Genomic DNA, 23,318 nt, shown 5'->3' with positions numbered 1-23,318 from the left:
TTATTCAAATTATTTATGTCCTCTTTTTATGTGTGTAGGCTTTTTTTTTTTTTTTTTTGCAAAAAATGTGCTTATTTGAGGAATCGTCATTTGGAATTTGAGGAAATGAACAGAATGAAAGAGCACCTTATTATCGTAGAAGTGTTAAAAAAAAATCAGTTTTAAAGAAAACTACAACAGGGAAATAGCTCTACTTGATCTGTTCTGAAGGTAAATATATTGGGGAAACTAATTATAGTGCAGTGAAAATATTTAGAAAATATTTTAAACCTCAACTTGAGAAGATAGCATTGCTATTTTTGTCATTTCAACATTCTGTGTAAATGAAGTAAGATATGATTTGTATCTTTTTGCTAAAGATACTGGTTTGGAAGGGATCAGTTTTAAAAAAGAGAGAGAGATGGTTTGTATATATAATTTGTCCATATTTTTTCCTGACCATAAAATTAGACTATACTTATATGGAGAAAGACAATCAACCCCACCCTATCCTTCCCCAGCAGGGAATACTCTGAAGGTTCTTACTTCTTGATCTTTCATGTTAATTTTTTCTTTTGTAACACATGGTTAAATGAGATACTTATTATGCGGTCCGGTAGAGTCATAACTTGATTTTAATATGCTCCAAAATATTGTTTCCACAACTAATTAGAGAGTAGGATGTAAAAGGAAGAGCACTAGACTGGTGGTCAGGAGACTGTGATTTAATCTTATTGGTGAAGTGAGAGTTTCACAGTGATAATGGAGTATTGAGGTCTTTTCCAGCTCTAAGAGCTTATGAATCTGTATTTGCTCGTAATATGCTTAGTGCGTCCAAACACAAATTTTCTAAAATTTAAATGTACAAAGAGTGTATATATTTCATGTTGTTCATTGTCTCCACACAGAAGCTTCCTCAAGATGAATACTTTGGGAGCCAGTGCCCATTGGTTTAGTCTGGTCAGTGGGTTTTCCTGTGTGACTCCAGAGGCATCATTATGCAAGCACTTGCTGAATGGTCACTGGTGGCTCACAGCAAGCTCTTCTGTGCTAGTCAGGGTGGATTCTGTGAGCCTCTTGGCAATTTTCAGACCACCTCCTAAGACATGAGGAACTTTCAAATTGGGCCTGCAATCTTAAGGAACTGGAACTTGGAGTCTATCTGAATTTTTATTGTCTGGTGTTTGCAGATTTTCCTTTGATTGCAGGTGTCAAGGTCGGGAGGCCCTTGTGCTTGTCTTGCCGTGCTAGTATCACCTTGAAGGTGTGCTGTTGTGTGTGGTTTCAGTTGTCTGTGTCACACCAGCTAGTTTACTAGTGCTGGGTGGAGAGGGTATTTCTGTACCCTACAGAATTACTGGATTCATATCCCAGTCTGGCAGAGTTATATGTTTAGAAGTTCAAGAATGGTATCTGTTGGCAGGCATGACTTGACAGATAGTGAGTGGCGAAGAAGTGCAGTTATGGTGAAGATAACCAGGCCAGAGCCCCAGCTCCTCAAATACTATAGCGTAGTACCCAAGAGAGTCATTTTTCAGAAATCATAGCTCTGAAGTGAGAGATAGCTTTACGGCCCCTGAATTATTTTGTGATTTAGCTCTCATTTTTCACATCTTCTGGATTTGAAGTTTTGAAGAACTTGGCAGTGTGTTCAAATATGGTCTAGACAGAATAAGCCCAAGGTACCCTGTTAAAGACTGAGTTGAGGCTGAAGAAAGCCTTTACGCCTCTTTCATTTCACTAAGGTATGACAGTATTAGAGCAGATGGGAGGCTAGCGTTTGAGCTTAAGTTGTGTGAAAACTTCAGCAGCCAATTGGCTGACTCTTAATGGTAAGTCAGGAAGAACCACCCACGTTTTCCATTTTGGATTTGAGTCACAGAGAACAGGTTTCCTGCAGAAACCATTTGGCTTTAACGAGTGTACGGAAATTTCGTCTTTGATTAAATTGATGTTTTTATCTTCATTATACATGTGGTTCACATTAATTATTTCCCCTTTTCAATCCATAGGTTCAGTTTCAACTTTGAATCTCCTGTAGGACTGACTGTAAACTAATTTCCCAAGATTTTTGTATAAGAGATAGATGAAAAGGACTGTACTTTCAGGTAAGGATCGAGTTTTACTTTCTCTTAGTAATACATGGCTCCCTTGGCCAAGTTTGGGGTTCCCCTACCCCCTTTCACATGAATAGAAGTATTAGGTGAATTTTTTAAAAGATGGCAAATTGAATTCTCCAGACAAGTTTCCACCTGTTCGGGATGACCTAAGAGGTGTCAAAGGGCTGGCTACTTAAAACAATTAGAGAAGCAATATGTGATGATGATTGAAACACATGCACATGTTCATTCAAAATGGCTTATAAAACTGTAAGTTTTTTTAGGGGAAGGAAATCATCTTTCTGATACCTACTACCTTCTGCCTATGATGGATTGATCATTCTGTCATCTGTTTGTCTGTTTTCTGTTTTAAAGCTTAAAGACATGGATGGTTTTAAGATTAATTTTTCTATCTCTGTGGCATCCCGAAGTACTTATAAGAGTTCTGGGCTTGAGAAGATTATAGCAAAAAGATCTGTACTCAAAATAATTTGGATAGGGCTAGTATTTAGAAATGAGTTTTCTCTAGGAAGAAAGGGAACTGTGCAGACCAAAACCAAACCCAAAAGCAAAACCAAACACCACCCCCCCCCCCCCCCCGCCCCGCCACCCCGCCGCCCCAACCCAAATTCGAAGAAACCACATGGCATAGGAAAAATTGTGCTGAGTTAGGATTGCTGTAGTGTTTCTGGTTACAAATGAAAGTACATTTCCGAGAAGTAATAAAGTGGATTTTTTAATCAGTTGCCTAATTTTCCTAATTGATTTTGAGATATTGAACCACTTCTAAGTTAATTTTTGTACCTCTTTAGGATGGTTACTTCTCAAGTTTAAAATATGTAAAACTCAGCTTTAAGTTGTTGGCATCGTTTGAAGAGGGACAATGGCAATTGAGTGAATAATGCAAAAATCACTTAGTAATGCATTGTAGGATGGCTCTTGGTGCAGATTTAGTTTCCTAACTATATTACTAGTTAAAGGAATTATTTAGCAAAACATTAACGCACCAACAAAGAGGCAGCTCAACAGAGAGAAGCTGCCTTGGGATTTATAACTAGCTACAGATGATGTGTGGGCATAATTTCTTTCCAGTGCATCCTGGGATCAGCCTTACGCAGACCTTTGTAGTAACTTCTTAACTAATTTCCCTGCACCATTCTTTGTAAAGTTGGATCCCATTACTTTCTGCTTGAACACTTTAGGGCCTCCCTGTTACCTATGGCAGCGGTTCTCAAACTTTTGGTCTCAGACACCTTTTATGCTGTTAAACATTATCAAAGCCCCAAGGGAACTTTTGTTTTGGTTGATTATATCTATCACTATTTATTCCAAATTAAAATGGAGAACAGTTTAAAATGCAAGAATATACAAGCTTACATTCCCTCCGTGCAGAGTGATGACATCATCAAGTCATGCAGCTTCTGGAAAACACTTATGAGAGAATGAGAGTGAAAAAGGCAAACAGCAGCATGGTATTATTCTTAAAAGTTCAATTTATTGAGGTATAACTTATATACAGTGTAGTCCACCCTTTTTAACGTATAGTTCTCTGGGTTTTGACAAAGGTGCATGGCTGTGTAACCACAGTGAAGATAAAGAACATTTCCATCACCCCAAAATGTTCCCCTACCCCTAGCCTCAGCACCCTCTGACCTGTTTTCTAGCTCTGTGGTTTTGCTTTTGCTCGGATGTCATGTAAATGGAATTGTACAGTCTGTAACCTTTTGAATCTGGCTTCTTTCATTTAACACAGTGCATTTGAGATTCATCCATGCTGTTGTGTGTATCACTAATTTGTTCCTTTTAATGGCTATCTTACTCCAATGTATGAATATTTATATTCATACATAGACAAACAGATGAATATGTTTGTCTGTTTAACAGTTGGAAGACATTTGAATTTGTTTCTACTTTTTTGGTGGTGATGTGTCTCAATATTATTATTAAAATAGTTTTAACCTCACAGATTCCCTGAAAGGGTCTCAAGGATTCCCAGGGTCCTGAGACCTCTCTCCGAGGACCTCTGGCCATCCTGAATCACTTGCCTAGGTGTGATGTGCGCCCTGTCTAGAATGTTGTCAAGATCTAGTTCAAGGGTCTCCTCTGCACTGTCCTTTCTAAGCCCTCTTCCCACCATTACTCCTACACACCTTCATACCCCAAGGCTGGGCTGGTCACCACCACCTGCTTGGCTGTAATTTGAGGACATGGCAACTTCCCAGCTTCTTGAGGATGATGCCTTTCCTCTCCATCCCAGCACGTGCCTGGTACACAAGATGTGCTACCTGTTGGAAGGAATAAATAGCAATCTGTTACATGTGTTAAGGCATTTTATTGTTTACATGAGGCTTTCCCATATATGATAACTTTCATCCCTCATTTCAACTCTGGGGAAGTACGTAGCCTGTGAATTTTTAATTCACTAGTTTTATTTTATTTTATTTATTTTTATTATTTATTTATTTAATTTATTTATTTTTGGCTGTGTTGTGTCTTCGTTGCTGCGTGTGGGCTTTCTCTAGTTGCAGCAGGCGGGGGCTACTCTTCGTTGTGGTGCGTGGGCTTCTCATTGCAGTGACTTCTGTTGTTGCGGAGCACATTCTCTAGGTGCGCAGGCTCAGTAGTTGTGGCTCGCAGGCTCTAGAGCACAGGCTCAGCAGTTGTGGCGCATGGACTTAGATGCTCCACGGCATGTGGGATCCTCCTGGATCAGGGCTCGAAGCCATGTCCTGTGCATTGGCAGGCGGATTCTTTTTTTTTTTTTTAATTTTATTTATTTATTTATCTTTGGCTGTGTTGGGTCTTCGTTTCTGTGCGAGGGCTTTCTCCAGTTGCGGTGAGTGGGGGCCGCTCTTCATCACGGTGCGTGGGCCTCTCACTGTTGTGGCCTCTCTTGTTGTGGAGCACAAGCTCCAGACGTGCAGGCTCAGTAGTTGTGGCTCTCGGGCCCAGTTGCTCCGCGGCATGTGGGATCCTCCCAGACCAGGGCTCGAACCCATGTCCCCTGCATTGGCAGGCAGATTCTCAACCACTGCGCCACCAGGGAAGCCCTGGCAGGCGGATTCTTAACCACTGCGCCACCAGGGAAGCCGCATAGCATGTGATTTTTAATATCTTTCTTTTTTATCAGATAATAACATTTAAGTCTTAAGCTCTGGTCTTAACCAAGCTGCAACTTAGAATAACCAGGGGAGCTTTTAATAAAGGTACTAATGCCCTAGACAAATTAAGTCCTATCTCTGGAGGTTAGGCCTGGGTATTAGTATTTTTTAAAAGTATCACTGTTGAATCTCACCTGCGACCACAAGAATCATGGTCGAAGGTTTGACTTACTGTGAAGTCTTAGTGGTGGTGTAGTCAAGACTGGAACCCAGGATGACTCCCCACTCTAATGCCTTTACCGCCACACTGAATTTTCATGAGAAGGGAAGCACTACAGCAGTTTAGAGAGCCTCGGTATAGATGTCAGCATTTCAATTTATGGAGGGACTGTAGCACAAGAAACTCAACACTGAATTTAGAGTCAGGAGACCATGTTTCTGTTTTGGCTCTGCATTAACTAACTGTGGAGTAATAAATACTTGAGTCTGTTCTTACTTGTAAAGGAAGGATACTACCTTAAATTCTAGAAGCTATTGTGGGGATCAAATTAGATTATGTGTTAAAGGATTTATTGAAAGGATTACAAAATCCTTTTGTAAACTATGAAGTGCTGTCTAAAACGTATTTTTACTTGATTTTAGCCTAGTGTATTTATTGGCTAGCTTTCCTGGGGGTTCATAAATTACACAAGTAATGTATAAATAGAGTCTCACTGAAATAGTCAAATAACAGGATTATGCAGAGTAAAACCAAGAGGTTACTATCGGTCACATACTTTGAATCCTTGGTGTATGCGTTTAAGTGCATAAATATGTATGTATGTAGCGTCAGTTATTTTTTCGGTTGTCTTAACATAGAGTCTTTATATGTTTTTTTTTTTTAAAAAACTTGACATGTCTTAGATCATTCCATATTAGGATATATAAGTCCCTCTTATTCTTTTTATAGCTGCATATTTTTTCATACATTTTCAAGCTGATGGACATTTAGCCTGTTTTCCACATTTTTCCTTTTATAAAAAATGCTAATTAACATTCTGATCTCTTATTAAAACATTAGTTTATTCTTATTAAAAGATTTATTCTGTTTTCAAGATACCAGGAGGTGAAGCAGTAAATGATTTATGTATGAAATCTTAGACATCCTCTACTCAAGTCAGAATACAACTAAGAGTTTATTAAAAAAAAAAATCATGGTAAAATACACTAGACCTTGGATAACTTTTTCATATGTTCTTGTATATTTTGTTTTATTTTTGTGGTACTCTTATTTCACTATTTGGATAGACTTTTAAAGACTAGTGTGTGTATTGCTTAAGTTTAACTCTTTTGGGTGTGATTACTACATACTTTCCCTCCAGTAAAAACAACGCAACAACAATGGCCAGTACTTACTTATGTTGGTACTGTCCTGAGAGCTTATATCCATGGTCTCACTTCTTTTTCTCAGTAAATGGGTGGTGTTCTCCAGGTAAAGCATATACACATGGAGAATCAGAGGGGTCAACTCACTTGTCCAAGGTTATTTATGGATATAGGATTCAGAGGTCCTGCTTCCAGCTTTGATGTCAGGATTTCGCTGAATCAGAGATGGTACTTTGTATCTATGCCGTCGCAGTTTACTTTCTAAATTAGTTATATTTGTATATTTTATTGTTTAATACCATTAATAATTTAACATATACAGAAATGGTTCATGCTCTGGAGTATCCATTTTGTAGAAAGTATAATAAAAGCAGTCTATTGATGTAACATTATAAAGGCAAATGCTTGCTTATTGAATTTGATATTGATAGTAAGAATGGTGTTTTAGAGTGAAAAAGTCTACTAAATGGGAAAGTGATCTTGAATTCTATTTATTATCCAACAGTGACCTTGATAAAATAATGCTTTTTCCTCACTGGTAAAATAGTTCACTTTATACTTAATCAGCCATCAATCCTGAGAAACATTAGTGTGAATAAGATACACTTGCGAGGACATTTGGCAGTGGTGGTCTAGATGACTTGCGAAATGGAATTCTAGTAATACTTCACTTACCTTGAGTAATAAGGAGAACATTTCCGGAAGGGTTTGTTTATTCATGACAAATGAAAGATTAAAATGATCTCTCTCTATTGATGAAAGTACCAGAAGGCAGCCTTGGGGTTTTTTAAACACACTGAAATACACGTTCTTATAAATTTATTCTAGGCATAATTGAGCATTAATTTAAGGGGCCAGGAGTGGTTATTTCTCAATAGTGATCATTATAAATGGACTTGTAGCAGAGATACAGTTTCACATACAGTCTTTGTATACTCTTGTGTTACATCTTGCTTGAATGATAAAATGAAACTGAGGTCTGTGTGCATAGTCGGAGCCCACTGATGGTGAGTGTTGGCCTTACAGCCTGAAGTCGTATTTTATTAGGAAATCAGAAAACATGATAAATCACAGTTGAGACATTATCATACTGTCTCATTCCTAGTTTTTAATTTATAAGCCTTTTTCTGAAGGAAATATTTTGGGCCAACACATATTTGGTGATTGACTGAGTGAGTGCATTGGCTCACCTTCCTGCGAGGACTTATTCACTAAGAATTAGTCTGGCATCCCAAAGTGGGTTTAGATCACAGGAAGCGATTGGGTGGTAGTGACTTTCGGTTGCTATTGATAATGCAAGTGGATTCAAAGCAATAATCTAATGTAATCTACTCTGAACAATACCTTTAAAAAATGTTCTCAGATTCATTTTTTCCTTCTGTTTCTAGACTTACTAATTTGCTTGGATAGATCCAGAGGCAACATTGTCCTTTATTGCCACCTAGTTGGAGCTGCTTTCTGAGATAACATACTCCACCCTTCAGAGGAATTCATTTCTTTTTCCAAAAGTAAGAATTTGTTATTTCTATCCATGTTCTGTATTTAGATTTCCAGCTTTCAGAATTTAAATACTCATGTACATTCTGCCCTAGAGACTAAGAGGCATTATATAAGGATTTCACTCTTTTTTCAATATGTGAACATCACATTCCTTGGCCTAATATTTGTTTTGCATCTGTATTGCAGTGTGATCCTAGCAAGTTCATTCAGGCAGCGGTTGAACTGAGGTTAAGTGTATTATGGTTGTTTGGCAGGATATGTCCGTAAATACATCTTTTTAAATGCAGAATGGCCTGGGATGACTGTAATGTTAAGTTGTATAATCACAGATTACAAACATAGGAATGAGCACATGGGCCACATATATCTTTAATGAGGAACTGCCCCACAGGATGGAGTCAACTTTAGAAACTATCTGTAGAGTTCCCTTAAGTGTTTTCTTAGACAGTTATATTAATATTATGTATTTAATTAGAATGCTTCTGATTGAGTAGAACTATGAATAGTTTATCAGAATTTCCAGAGAGTCTCCCACTTAACATCTCAAAGAATGAGTTAAAATGTTACGAGTGTTTTAGACATATATTGTACGTATTTTTCAAAATTTTATCATATTTTCTCCGGTCCGCTTTTTTCCTTCCCCTCCTGGTATTTTTGTGACTTAAAAGCTGTTTTGCAAAAGATACCCTCAGAAGTAATTCACTCTCTAGAGACTGGATGGAGAGGGGTCCTTCTCAAATATTTGTAATGTATCCATTCAGTGCATCTCTGCTATGAATGTCGCTGGTGTTTGGAGGTCTTAAGGAGTATTCAAAAATACTCCAGGTACTGTGGGCAGCTGAAGAACTGAAAGTGGGTAGCAAGGCCTTTTGGACATATTATATATTTTTTGAGGTTGATATGAGTATATTTGAAAAAAAAATTTTTTACTTCCTTAATTACCACTTGCAGTATTTATTAGGAAACTGGATATATTTGATATGGACGCAGTGTTTCTATAGTCTTAACTTTTACTAGATGTTTTTATTGAACTACTTGTTCTTCAGTTTACAAATAGTTTTAATTTTTTGCAGCTGTTTATATACGTTTCTCATCTGTTTTACTCAAACTGATTTTTGTCTGTAAACTTGTTTAGAGAAACCAAATTCAGTTAAAAATATTTCCTTGACAGTGGCCCCAAGGTTGGACACTATAGATCTTTATTTGAAGTGTTTATTTATTTTAATTTAATTTTAACTTTTAGCAAAGCCATAATATGCCTGGTTTAAATAGTAAGTAAAATAGTTAATACTAATACAGCCTTGAAAAGAAAAAATTCTGTGCTCCAACCTTTCTACCTCTCTTCAGAGGCAATCATTTTCAAGGTTTTTTTTTTTTGTTTTTTAAGCTAGTTCTTTTGACATTTATTGTCCTATATCTAAATAATTTATTTTTACTCCTTCAGCTTGAGTTTTCAATTCTAAACATTACGTTTTGACATCTTCCTACAGAAGGTGATGATTTAGCTCCCCAGCTACCCTTTCCCCATTCTCCCAATGACAGTTTTATCTAATTTTTGGTTAGGCCATCATTCAGTACTTACAGTATTATCATTTGAATATTGATGACCTTGGCCAGAGAGTATTCAGTGATTACTTATTCTTCAACTTTTCCCCCTCAGAGATAGTGGTTACTTTGTTTTTAATTTGCTTAGCTTTCTGTCGATTAAGTGCTTAATTTTGCTCTAAGCATTCTGATGGAACTGTAAAGACTTAAATGTTAAAACTTGTTAGGGCAACCGTCAGTTCCAGTTTTCTCTTGGCTCTGTCTCTCCCAGAGAGAGCTCTGTGTCCTGCTGGTTCTGAACTGCTTATTGTTGAGCCTCCACAGAGCTGCCATTTTGGATTTACTGCCATCTTGGGGATTCCCTTGGGTTTTCTCCTTTGAGGATCTTTTATTTTCTGGATTCTGTGTTGTCATCTTTCTTTGTTTATTCCCTGACTTTGTGGGGAGATATACATATGTTTGTGTGTGTGTGTGTGTGAATGTGTGTGTGTGTTTCTCAATATATACCATTATTTGTATGACCATGAGTAGGATTTAAAAATGAAAGTTTGTTTTCTAATTGCTGCTAGTAAGAACATACTTGATTTTTTTACATCAACTGTGTATTCTGCAATCTTGCTAAATTCATATATTAGTTCTAGTAGTTGTTTTGTGGATTCCTTGGAATTTTCTACAAGAATGATCATAGGATCTTCAAATAAGTTTTACTTTTTCCTTTTTGATCTTTATGCCTTTTATTTATTTTTCTTGCCTTATTTCAGTGGCTGAAACCTCCAGTATAGCGTTGACTAGAAAGTGGTAAATGTGAGCATTCTTGCCTTATTCTTCATCTCAGGGAAAAACAATGCAGTCTTTCACCTTTGAGTGTGATATTGGTTTTAGGTTTTTGGGGTAGTTGTCCTTCATCAGTTTGAGGAGATTCTCTTTTAGTTGCAGCATGCGGACTTCTTAGTTGTGGCATGCAAACTCTTAGTTGTGGCATGCATTCGGGATCTAGTTCCCCTACAGTGGATTGAACCTGGGCCCCCCTGAATTGGGAGCATTGAGTCTTACTCACTGGACCACCAGCAAAGTCCCTGAGGAGATTCTCTAATCTTCCTAGTTTGTAGAGAGTTTTTGTCATGATGGTTGTTGGATTTTGTCAGATTCCTTTTCTGCATCTATTGAACTGATCCTGAGGTTTTCTTCTTTATTTATTACATTGATTTTCAAATGTTAAAACAGTCTTGCATTCTTGGGATAAACTGTATGTGCTCATAATGTACCTTTTAAATATATTATTGAATTTAATTTGCTAAAACTTTGTTAAAAATTTTTGTGTCTGTATTCAGAAGGGACATGAGTCTGTAATTTTTGTTTTTTGTTATATCTTTATCAGGTTTTAGTATTAGTGTTATGCTAGTCTCTTAAAATGAGTTGGGCAGTGATCTCTATTTTCTGAAAAAGTTAAATTTCTTTCTTGAATGTATGATAGAATTCATCAGTGAAATCATCTGGAATTGGAGTGGGGTTTTTTTGGAATATTTTTGATAACAGATTCAGTTTCTTGAAAAGAGATAGGACTAGTTAGATTTTCTGTTTCTTCTTGTGTCAATTTTGATAGGTTTTATTTTTTTAAGAAATGTGTCCATTTCATGTAAGTTGTTGAATTAGTTGGCATAAAGTTATATATCATATTATCTTATCCTCTTAAATGTCTGTAACATCTCTGGTAATATATGTTTTTTTCATTTCTGATATTGGTGATTTGTGTTTTGTCTCTTTTTTTTCTTGACTGGTATAACTAGAAGTTTGTCAGTTTTAATGATAATTTTAAAACCCAGCCTTTGACTTTATTAATTTTATCTCTTGACTGTATGTTTTCTATTTCATTATCTTGTTATTATTATAACAAGAGTTTTGAGTTTCTTTTTTAGTTTTGAGTTTAGTTTGCTCTTCTTTTTATTGTTTCTTAAGGTGGAACCTCAGGTCATTTTGGTAGATCTTTCTTATTTTCTTATATTAAGCACTTAGAGTTTTAAGTTTTCCTCTAAGTACTGTTTTAGCTGCATTCCACAAATTTTGATTTTTGTTATTGTTGTTGCCATTCAGTTCAAAATATTTTCTAGTTTGCTTTTTAATTTCATCGTTGATCCATGAACTCTTTAGAGCTGTGTTGCTCAATTTCCTTATATTTGGAATTTTCCTAGATATCTTGTTGATTTCTAATTTAATTCCATTGTAATCAGAGAATATACTCTGTGTGATTTCAATCCTTTTAAATTTATCGAGACTTATTTTATAGCACACCATGTGGCCTATGTTGGTAATGTAACATGCATTTGAAAGGAATGTGTATTCTTCAGTTGTTAGATTTTCTATGAATGTCAGTTAGGTCAAGGTAGTTGATAGTGCTTTTTAGATCTTCTGTGTCTTTCCTGATTTTTCTTCCCTGATTTTTTTTTTTTTTGGTTTAATTATTGTGTCAGTTACTGAGATGGGATGTGAAAATCTTCTCCTCTAATCATGCATTGTCCTTTTCTTTCCGTAATTCTATTTTTGCTTAATGTATTTTGAGGTGCATATACATTCATAATTGCCATGTCTTCATGATAAATTGTCCCTTTTGTAATTACGATGTTCCTTTTTTTGTATGGTAATACTCTTTGTCTTACAGTTGATTAAAAGTTCTGCGTGCATGGTGGTGAAACCGCTGAAATGTGTTTTGGGGTGCTCCGAGGAGCTCCGGTTCTTTATGTCTCAGTGCAGAATGAATTCAAAGAGGCTGAGTGATAGATATAAGAAGTGACTTATTAGAATAGGACACGTGGAAGGCTTACAAGTGGGTGGGCAAGAGGGTGCCGCGCTGAGAACTTAGTGGGCTAGAGTTTTATAATCAAGGGAAAAGTAGGGAGGGAGAGAAGACCACCTTCTTCCTCATTCTTCAGTAGATGTCAAGCTTCCATCATCAATTCCTCCTCCATGTTGGGTGAGGGAGTTTTCTTGTCCCTACTGGTCAAACCAGGACTGTCACAGTGCCCTGGAAATGAGCAAAAAGGCGGTAACATATACTAAAATATGGTAAATCATCTCAGGTTTCAGTATAATGGCACCTTTTCCTTGTGCTTTTGTCTTTAGTGTGTGCACAGGAGCATGTCCTAGGAATCATTAATGTACTGAGCTCGCTGCGTGGGATGTGGGTCTCATGCCACCATTGTTTTCTTGTTTTGGGCCTTGTCTCATGTTTCTGTTTCATGGTTTAGTTGCTGAGCAGGCCTGCTTGGTTTTCTCGTTAAGCAAACCTGCTTTCTTGAGTGTTCATTAACTTGCAGGGGTCTCCCTTTCTTTTTTCTTTATTTACAATCCCCTTGTGGGATTAACTGTTTAATCACCTACTTTGTCCTTTACTCTGTCCCTGTCATTGGGGCTGGTGTTTCTGGTGTTCTTCTCCTATGGATGGTGAGCTTGGCTTGTGACATTTCGTTGAGAGTTCTCAAATGTCAGTTTCTCTTGGTCTTTACTTTCATTTGGTCAGTTTCTCCAGTAAAGAATCTTGTAGTCTGTAAGTCTGAAGGGGGCTGGCAGTCTACTAGTAACTTGATGGACCCATATTTTTAGTATAGAGATTCATTCCTATTCTCAGTTATGCCTGGTCAAATCCTCTCATTTAATAAACTCCAGACTTATGCTGGTAAAATGTCCAGTTATTGGATTGGTTCAGACTTGGAAGTTTATACCTTTCTAATAATTTATCCATTTCTTCCAGGTTGTCCGTTTTATTGGCATAGAGTTGCTTGTAGTAGTCTCTTAGTATGCTTTGTATTTCTGCAGTGTCTGTTGTAACTTCTGCTTTTTCATTTCTAATTTTATTGATTTGAGTCCTCTCCTTCTTTTTCTTGATGAGTCTGCCTAATGGTTTATGAATTTTGTTTATCTTCTCAAAGAACCAGCTTTTAGTTTTAGTGATATTTGCTATTGTTTTGTTTCTATTTCATTTATTTCTGCTCTGATCTTTATGATTTCTTTCCTTCTGCTAACTTTGGGTTTTGTTTGTTCTTCTTTCTCTAGTTCCTTTAGGTGTAAGGTTAGATTGTTTGAGATTTTTCTTTTTTCTTGAGGTAGGCTTGTATAGCTGTAAACTTACCTCTTAGAACTTCTTTTGCTGCATCCCATAGGTTTTGGATTGTCGTGTTTTCATTGTCATTTGTCTCTAGGTATTTTTTGATTTCCTCTTTGATTTCTTCAGTGATCTCTTGGTTGTTTAGTAACGTATTGTTTACCCTCCATGTGTTTGTGTTTTTTTCCGTTTTTTTCCCTGTAATTCATTTCTAATCTCATAGCGTTGTGGTCAGAAAAGATGCTTGATATGATTTCAATTTTCTTAAATTTACTGAGGCTTGATTTGTGACCCAAGATGTGATCTATCCTGGAGAATGTTCTGTGTGCACTTGAGAAGCAAGTGTAATCTGCTGTTTTTGGATTGAATGTCCTATAAATATCAATTAAATCTATCTGGTCTATTGTGTCATTTAAATCTTGTGTTTCCTTGTGAATTTTCTGTTTGGATGGTCTGTCCATTGGTGTAAGTGAGGTGTTAAAGTCCCCCACTATTATTGTGTTACTGTCGATTTCCTCTTTTAGAGCTGTTAGCAGTTGCCTTATGTATTGAGGTGCTCCTATGTTGGGTGCATATATATTTATAATTGCTATATCTTCTTTTTGGATTGATCCCTTGATCCTTATGTAGTGTCCTTCCCGTCTCTTGTAACATTCTTTATTTTAAAGTCTATTTTATCTGATATGAGTATAGCTACTCCAGCTTTCTTTTGATTTCCATTTGCATGGAATATGTTTTTCCATCCCCTCACTTTCAGTCTGTATGTGTCCCTAGGTCTGAAGTGGGTCTCTTGTAGACAGCATATAGATGGGTCTTGTTTTTGTATCCGTTGAGCAAGCCTGTGTCTTTTGGTTGGAGCATTTAATCCATTCACGTTTAAGGTAATTATCGATATGTAGGTTCCTGTGACCATTTTCTTTAATTGTTTTGGGTTTGTGTTTGTAGGTCCTTTTCTTCTTTTGTGTTTCCCACTTAGAGAAGTTCCTTTAGCATGTGTTGTAGAGCTGGTTTGGTGGTGCTGAATTCTCTTAGCTTTTGCTTGTCTGTAAACCTTTTGATTTCTACATCAAATCTGAATGAGATCGTTGCTGGGTAGAGTAATCTTGGTTGTAGGTTCTTCCCTTTCATCACTTTAAATATGTCATGCCACTCCCTTCTGGTTTGTGGAGTTTCTGCTGAGAAATCAGCGGTTAACCTTATGGAAGTTCCCTTGTATGTTGTCTTTTTTCCCTTGCAGCTTTCAATAATTTTTCTTTGTCTTTAATTTTTGCCAATTGGATTACTAGGTGTCTCAGCATGTTTCTCCTTGGGTTTACCCTGTATGGGACTCTCTGCGCTTCCTTGGACTTGGGTGGCCATTTCCTTTCCCATGTTAGGCAAGTTTTCGACTATAATCTCTTCAAATATTTTCTCTGGTCTTTTCTCTCTCTCTTGTCCGTTGGGACCCCTGTAATCCAAATGTTGTTGTGTTTAATGTTGTCCCAGAGGTCTCTTAGGCTGTCTTCATTTCTTTTCATTTTTTTTGTTTATTCTGTTCCGCAGCAGTGAATTCCACCATTCTGTCTTCCAGGTCACTTATCTGTTCTTCTGCCTCAGTTAGTCTGTTATTGATTCCTTTTAGTGTAGTTTTCATTTCAGTTATTGTATTGTTCATCTCTGTTTGTTTGTTCTTTAATTCTTCTAGGTCTTTGTTAAACATTTCTTGCATCTTCTCGACCTTTGCCTCCGTTTTTTTTCCCAGGTCCTGGATCATCTGCACTATCATTATTCTGAATTCTTTTTCTGGAAGCTTGCCTATCTCCACTTCATTTAGTTGTTTTTCTGGGGTTTTATCTTGTTCCTTCATCTGGTACATAGCCCTCTGCCTTTTTATCATGTCTATCTTTCTGTGAATGTAGTTTCTGTTCCACAGGCTGCAGGATTGTAATTCTTCTTGCTTTTGCTGTCTGCCTTCTGGTGGATGAGGCTATCTAAGAGGCTTGTGCAAGTTTCCTCAAGAGGCTTGTGCAAGTTTCCTCAAGAGGCTTGTGCAAGTTTCCTCTGATGTCTTAATCATCATCATAGTTCTGTGGTTATGGTCATACTTGAACATAAGATCTATGGCACTTGAGGACCAAAGATGTAAGTACTAGTGGCTTAGCAATACTTATATGCTGCTCATGTAAGCAAACCTCTTTGGGCATGTTTCACATGTGAGAAAGAAATGGAAGTTTTCCCAGTCTTAATTAGGAGAACTGGAAAAAAACAAGGAATGTTAATAATTGGGTATTACTATAGTGCAGTTGGCCTTTGGACAAAGTATAAAGCATCCATCCATTTAATGAGTTTGGGCCATCCCCGTGCCACCCCCACCCCCCAAGCACTCTTGTTTAGTGTATTTAGAAGCAGCTAGATTATAGAGAAAATGGTAAATTTATAGTGATTTTGACAATTTTGGGATCATGGTGATCGATACATTAGAAATAGTTTTTTTTTTTTTTTTGCGGTACGTGGGCCTCTCACTGTTGTGGCCTCTCCCGTCGCAGAGCACAGGCTCCGGACGCACAGGCTCAGCGGCCATGGCTTACGGGCCCAGCTGCTCTGCAGCATGTGAGATCTTCCCAGACCGGGGCACGAACCCGTGTCTCCTGCATCGGCAGGCGGACTCTCAACCGCTGCGGCTCCAGGGAAGCCCAGAAATAGTTTTTTTTTAAATAGAGAATATAGTCATATAGCTATGAACTTTTTATATTTGTTGACATAAGGTGTCAATAGCTTTACTGCTTGAAAAGTCATGTAGATACTGGTTTTAGACGCTTTCTAGTGCTTTGCCTTTGCTTATGACCTTTTTGGTCCTAGAAACATTCAGAATAACCTTTATTCTAAAGTAGCATTGCTATTGAATTAAACAGACTTACTTTGATACTTCGTTGGCCATGTGATTTTATGGATTTCTGGTGGACTTTGTGTGTCCTGGTCAGGTTGATCATTCTTGGTACCCTCGTCTCTGTGAATGGATTTCTGGAATGGCCACCTCACTTCTCTCCTGTGCCTAATTCCTTCCTTTTGAATCCATGGTATCCAGTGTTTTACTGTGGAAAATAATTGCACACATATTTTAAAGACCAGCCAGTACTATTTGAGTTCTGTTTTATTCTGTTTTCTCCTTTTTTGTTGTTTTGTTAATCCTAATTGTTTAAGGCTCTTCTTTTGGAAAAGTCAAAGTAAGTGAAAAAAGAAAAGCATAGGGGCTTCCCTGATGGCGCAGTGGTTGAGGGTCCGCCTGCCGATGCAGGGGACGCGGGTTCCTGCCCCGGTCCAGGAGGATCCCACGTGCCGCGGAGCAGCTGGGCCTGTGAGCCATGGCCGCTGAGCCTGAGTGTTCGGAGCCGCTCCGCAACAGGAGAGGCCACACCAGTGAGAGGCCCACGAGGCCCGCATACCGCAAAAAAAAAAAAAAAAAAAAAAGGCATAGTCATTGAAGACTGTCTTTGAATTGCTTGAATGTGCTTGACTGTCAGAATGTTCTTTTTCTAAGAGGAAGCCCATCTTAGTTAACGTTTTTCTGTTAATTAAACTTCGGGATTTTAGTCAAGTAACAGTTACCAATAATTATGCTTTTGAGTTAGGTGGGTGTTGGAGGAGAGTGGTGGTTCTGTCTTCCAGGGGACTGTCACTGGAGATAAGGGACACCAGAGATAAGAGTTGTGCATAGTATACTGGTACTGTTATTGTGTAAGCAAGGGTTCTGGGTGGTTCCAGGCTAGCCTGCCTTTGCCTGGGTGGAAGAAAGCAGCAAAATCCAGACAGAATAGGCTTTAGACTCTGGATAATCAATGAAAATGACATTGCTATGGAGACTTTGTCCCACCTTTTGTCAACATGTAACAGAACAGCAATGGCTTAGACAAATTTACATTAGAACTTGTTCAGAGAATGAAGAAAGGAGAGAGGTTTGTTTACACAGCAGCAGTCTAAAGGTGACTCAAGTCTGTTGTCATTCACTCTAAGAATGCCATCTTTATTGACTTTTCTTTAGGATTCACTAACAAAGGAGCTGTGTAGAATTACATCAGGTTTCTCTCTGGGTGAGGGTTTTTATTAGGAAGAATAACTTGGTAGATGTTTTAGCAGTTTCAAAAGCTTTTGTCCGTTCTTGACTTAATTAAATGGTAGAGTATTTTAATTTGTTCGACAGCAAACATTGAGTGCCCCAGATGTGAAAAGGACTGTGTCAGTTCTCTGGGGAAGATGAAGATCAGTGAGGTGCAGTATGGGTTCTTAAAGAGCTATAGCCTTGTAGGGGAATCAAGCATGGGCACCATGGTGATATAGAGTGATGAATGCCCCAAGAGAGGCTGTCAAAATACTGTGGGAGTTCAGAGGAGGAAGAGAGAGACACTCATTTCCCCACTGAGTGAGGGGAGCAGGCTCAGTTAAACTTCATGTAGGCCATGGTATTTAAGCAGTGTCTTGCTAGGTGGGATTGGGACATATGAAGAATTCTTTAGTTTGAGGCATGGGCAAGTGTTCAGGATAGGAATTTCAGATTTGCTACAGTGTCTAGCATGGAAAAGTAAATAATAATAATAACAGAAATGGTAATAATAATATAATAATACTAGCATTTATTGAATGCCTAACTTGTGATAATTACTTGTTTTAATTCATTTCCTCTTAACAATAACATAATAACCCTAGGAGGAAGGTACTATTGTCATCCCCATTTTACAGATGGAGAAACTGAGTTATAGATAGGTTTAGAAACTTGGGTAAGGCTATGTAGTTAGTAGCATTTGACCCCATACTAGTTCTGGAAAGCCCACCCTTCCTTGCTGTGTTGTACTGTGAGAAATGTAGCAGAAGGGGACTGGGGTCTGTTTATGTAGAGCCTTGAATGCCCACATGAATCATTTAATATATTGGAAGATATTATTTTTTTCTCAGTGGTTCTGTCATTTCTTTTAATATTCTGTGCTTTAATGCCTTTGACATGCCTTTCCCACTTTACCCAGTCAATTCCTACTCATTTTTCGATTCTTTGCTCATATAGTACCATTTCTGTGAGGCTTTTCTCAGTCACCCAGGAAGAAGAGCCCTCCTGTGGCTCCCAGGGCTGTTTGCACCTTTAATACAGCGTTCATCATTTACTTTTTTTTCCTCAGCTAGGGTGAATTCCTTGAGGATTGGGACTACGTATCCTTTTTGTATCCCGGATGTTAGGCTCATCTTTGTTGTTGAATAAAGCTCAGATAAATGACTGATTGAAAGGGAGGGTGATACATTTTCGGATGTCATGCTGACTTTTTTTCATCACTCTTCTTCTGAGTTACAGGTGTTAGAAATACCTAGAAAAGAGAGAAAGGAATATATGAGATAATACTTTGGTTGATTGGGTTTCTGTGAAAATGAAAGCGAGAGATTATTTTGGATTTGAGGTTACTGGGGATGATTTCTCTGAGGGCTGGGCTTTGGGCTTGGCCCTTCCGGAGGTGTAACATTTAAGTTGGCCGAGGGGTCAGGGCATGCCGGCTGAAAGAGCAGCATGAGCTGGGGTCAGATGGGAAATAACACTGTCAGCTGTGAAACGTGAGCCCCTCGGCTTCCCGCTGTACCCAGTAGAGCATTTTACAGTGTAGACAATCTCTTGAAAGCCCTGGTTTTCTTTACAGTCTGCCAGAAAGATGTATGGGCAAGCAAAACATTTGCCATTACTGTGGTTTGAATTTAAGGTAAGTTCCTAACACGTGGAATAGGAAATTCAAATGTTCAGGGTACCTTTTTGGTAGGAAAAGTGCTGTTGGAGGACAGATGCATTTGGTCTAAATTAAACTTATACTCCAGAAATTCTTTAAAATCTTAAAACAAGGAACCTTACATTTAACGGGCAGGTAGTCAGCCTGACTTGAGTTTCCTTTGCCAGTCTCCTTAGACCAGTAGAGACTCTCAGGTTGCTGTCATGGGCTTGTGTTGTTGAACTGAGCTTCTTGCTCTTCATCTAGCAGCACTCTGCTTGTGATGTGGGGAACTAAAGTTACTGAGGAGAGGCAGGGTTAACTGGACCCGTGGAGAGGAACATGCTAAAGAACTCTCATAATAAAGGAGGGCATTGGAATCCAGAGAGAGGGGCTCTTTGTTAAGAAACATCTTCCAACAATTGGAAACCTTTTACAGTACTTTTGAGGCACAACCCAGAGTACTAAAAATGATGCCTTGAAACTGCTGATGCCCAAGATTGAAAGCTTTTCTCCCTCGCTAAGTTCGGATTAAAAGCGGTCATGTTCTCAGAAGCATCTCAGAAGGGAAAGGGCAGTCTTTCCCAAGATGGTAAAGGTCATAGCTTACCATTTTACTGATTGATTATTCTGGGGACCAGAGGCCGTACCTTTGGTGGAAGGAAAGACTAAAGGGAAGGTGTGTCTTGCTCTCGTGCATGTGGCCTCCATCCCAGAGTCTTCTCTATGCAGAAGTTTTCCTTTTCTGTTGATTACAGAAGATTTTAGGGCTATAGCTGTTTAAACATAAGCTCCATGAGGTTAGGGACATGGTCTTGTTCCCTAATATATCCGCAGACTCTAGAATAGTGCTGTCAAATAGAAATATAATGTGAGTCCCCATACATTTAAATTTTCTAATTGCCACACTAAAAGAAAGAGATGGAATTAATTTTTTTTTGAATTTTGTTTTATTTATTCATTTTTTATACAGCAGGTTCTTATTAGTTATCTATTTTATACACATCAGCGTATACATGTCAATCCCAATCTCCCAATTCATCCCCCCCACCCCCACCCCCCGCCCCTGCCGCTTTCCCCCCTTGGTGTCCATACGTTTGTTCTCTACATCTGTGTCTCTATTTCTGCCTTGCAAACCGGTTCATCTGTACCATTTTCCTAGATTTCACGTATATGTGTTAATACATGATATTTGTTTTTCTCTTTCTGACTTACTTCACTTTGTATGACAGTTTCTAGATCCATCCATGTCTCTACAAATGACCCAGTTTTGTTCCTTTTTGTGGCTAATAGAGATGGAATTAATTGTAATAATGTATTTAAGGTGAATATCCAAAATATTATCATCTTAACATGTGATCAACATAAAAAATTGAGCTATTTTACATTCTTTTGTTCACAGAGTCTTCAAAACCTAGTGTCTATTTCATGCTCACAGCACGTATTAATTTGAACTAGAACTGTTTTGAATGCTTAGTAGCCACATGTGACTGCTGCCTGCCGTATTGGACAGTGCAGGTCTGAACTACACCTGGTATATGGTAGAAGCACAGTAACTATCAGTTAAATGAAGAAAGGAAGGGAGAGAGGGAAGGGGGAAGGAAATGGTAAAACTTCAAAGATGCGTCAGCGGTGGAACACTATTTTACTTCTTTTGGGGCGTCTTAGCAGTTTCTTACTAGACCAGCAGCTGAATGATCCTTATTAGATTAAAAAAATCATTTGCAAATGTGTTGTCTCATTGATACGTACCTTCAACAGCATTGTTTAGATAGGTCAAGTTTTACTGTGTTTAATTGAAAGGTGGCCTACCTGAGGTGAGGTTGAATGAGTGTGTGGCTTAACCAAGATTCATACTCGGGTCTTTTGAGTCCTAGTTCAGTGCTTTCTCCTTGCTACTGTGTACCTTCCCATGGGTTTGTTTTAGGTATGCTCATCCTCCTATGAACACTAGTTGATTCTCAATATGGATAGATACTAAAAGATAGACTGAATAAATTTTGTTAATACAGAGCTATTTAAAAGTAGTGATTGGGAGTTTGGGATTAGCAGATGCAAACTATCATATATTGAATGGATAAACAACAAGGTCCCACTGTATAGCACAGGGAACTATATTCAGAATCCTGGGATAAGCCATAATGGAAAAGAATATATGTATATATAACTGAATCACTTTGCTGTACAGCAGAAATTAACACAACATTGTAGATTAACTATACTTCAATAAAATAAAAAAATTAGTTATTAAAGGCCACACTTAGAGTTTGCTTTTAATTCAGTAATCAAAGACGTGTGGGTACAAAGCTGAGAAGGTTGTGTGTGTGGCTTTTCTGGATGTCAGGACCTTCTGAATTACAGAGGCACATAAAAATTTGGTGAGTAAAAAGAGTGTTTATGACAAGGTGTGTGTACATATGTTTGAAATGATCCCTTAGTATATAACCATTTTCCCTCTACAGACATTATTCTGTAGTAGGAATGGGTCATGATTTGCTGTTCTAGTGCATGGAGAAGTGTCTTATCTCTTACACAGAGGAAAAGAGACTTAACCAGCATGATGACCCTCCAGTGCTTAAGTTATTGGAATTAGCGGCTTTCTTGTTGCTCGAGCCATTAAAATAGTTGTTTTTATTGTGCTTAACATTGAAATAAAACCCTAAAGCAGATACTTTTGGTATGATTCAATTTGTTATGGTTAAAATGCCGAAGAGGAATTGAAGTTAATTTCTAGAGTATCAGTATGATTTTATGGAAACTTTGCATTTCCGCATCCTTTTGGAGAGAGGCCAACGCTGATCACTTTTGGACCCAAATCCTACTGTGCAGAGCAAAGTGTGTTACTGAGATATCAGTGCACAGTACATACTTTATACAAGGGGTTCATTATTTGAATTTGTGAGAAATAATTCTAGTTTGCAGAAAATGGCATTTCTTGAGAAAAAGACAGGCCTAAAATATATAAAGCTTTTCCCAGAGACAAAAGATATTTGCAAAATATTTTGTTCACTGTTACTCAATTTAGGATATGAATTTGAAAAAAGTAATGCCAAAGTTATTCAGTAAAAAAAAATGTCTTTGCAGGTCTTTGTCACAGCAAAATCCACTGCCTCGATTTTAATTGACCCAACCTGTGAGCAAAGAAGTGAATTCTAATTTATCTTGCATATTTGGGAGATTATTCACAAGGAATTTTGTACGAAACATGAATATCATTATCTACCCTATACACTAAGGATTTGAGAGTAGGTAGCTCCTACACACACTTTCCCTTCTCTTTTCATAGCCTGGGGAATGCTGTGAATTCACATAAGTGGACTTTTAAAGTGACTGAAGCTTACCCTTTCTGTAGCACCATCCAGACTCCAGAGGCACTTTGGTGGCCTGCAGAGTCATAGCTGCTTTTCTTTCCTAGTAGGATGACTTAGAACCTGAGTGGGTGGGGAACCATCAGGCGCCTGATGACCCTCGAGTGCGTGGATGGCAGGTGACTGAGGATCTGGGACAGCGGCGCCAAGTCCTGGATGAACGTCAGAATCCCCTGGGGCGCTTTAGGACCTTACAGCTGCCCAGACCCATCTGTTTCACATCAGCGTCTCCCTGGTACTACCTACATTTCAGCCAGGATTTTAATTTCTCATTGAAGAGCTTTCTTGAATCAGTAATCATGGGGCGTCATATATATATTTTTTTACCACCTCACTTGTTTATTAGTAGTGATTTCTCATGAGTCTCCAAACTATTCAGGAAGGTTGGTTGGTTTGTTTCTGAGACAGAGATAGTCAGTAAAGGATGAAATAGAGCTAGCTCCTCTGCAAGAAGTCTTGAGGCAAACGGACCCCGAGGGGGTGGGTAGGTGGTGGCAGTTGGAAAGAAGAGTGCCAAGTAGGCCAGGGCTTAGAGGCTGTCAGTGCACAGA

General features: G+C 38.2%; 1 protein-coding gene across 12 annotated transcripts in view; it reads left to right on the top strand.

Annotated features, from left to right (window-relative positions):
- The window catches only part of SIPA1L1 (signal induced proliferation associated 1 like 1), a 522,661-nt gene that overhangs the window by 177,801 nt on the left and 321,542 nt on the right, over positions 1-23,318 (top strand). For 8 of the 12 annotated variants that reach the window (XM_073800311.1, XM_073800310.1, XM_073800309.1 and 5 more), the window contains one exon: positions 1,992-2,087. The exons of 1 other annotated variant lie outside the window; for it this stretch is intronic. The gene's annotated coding sequence lies outside the window, so the exon portion shown is untranslated. Of the gene's footprint in view, positions 1-1,991; positions 2,088-7,932; positions 8,053-23,318 lie in introns of all 12 variants that reach the window. 3 more of the 12 variants (XM_073800303.1, XM_073800304.1, XM_073800305.1) reach the window with 1 other exon arrangement.

The sequence above is a fragment of the Tursiops truncatus genome, chromosome 2 (assembly GCF_011762595.2).
Source record: "Tursiops truncatus isolate mTurTru1 chromosome 2, mTurTru1.mat.Y, whole genome shotgun sequence".
Lineage (NCBI taxonomy): Eukaryota > Metazoa > Chordata > Mammalia > Artiodactyla > Delphinidae > Tursiops > Tursiops truncatus.
This window is presented reverse-complemented; position numbering and strand designations above follow the sequence as displayed.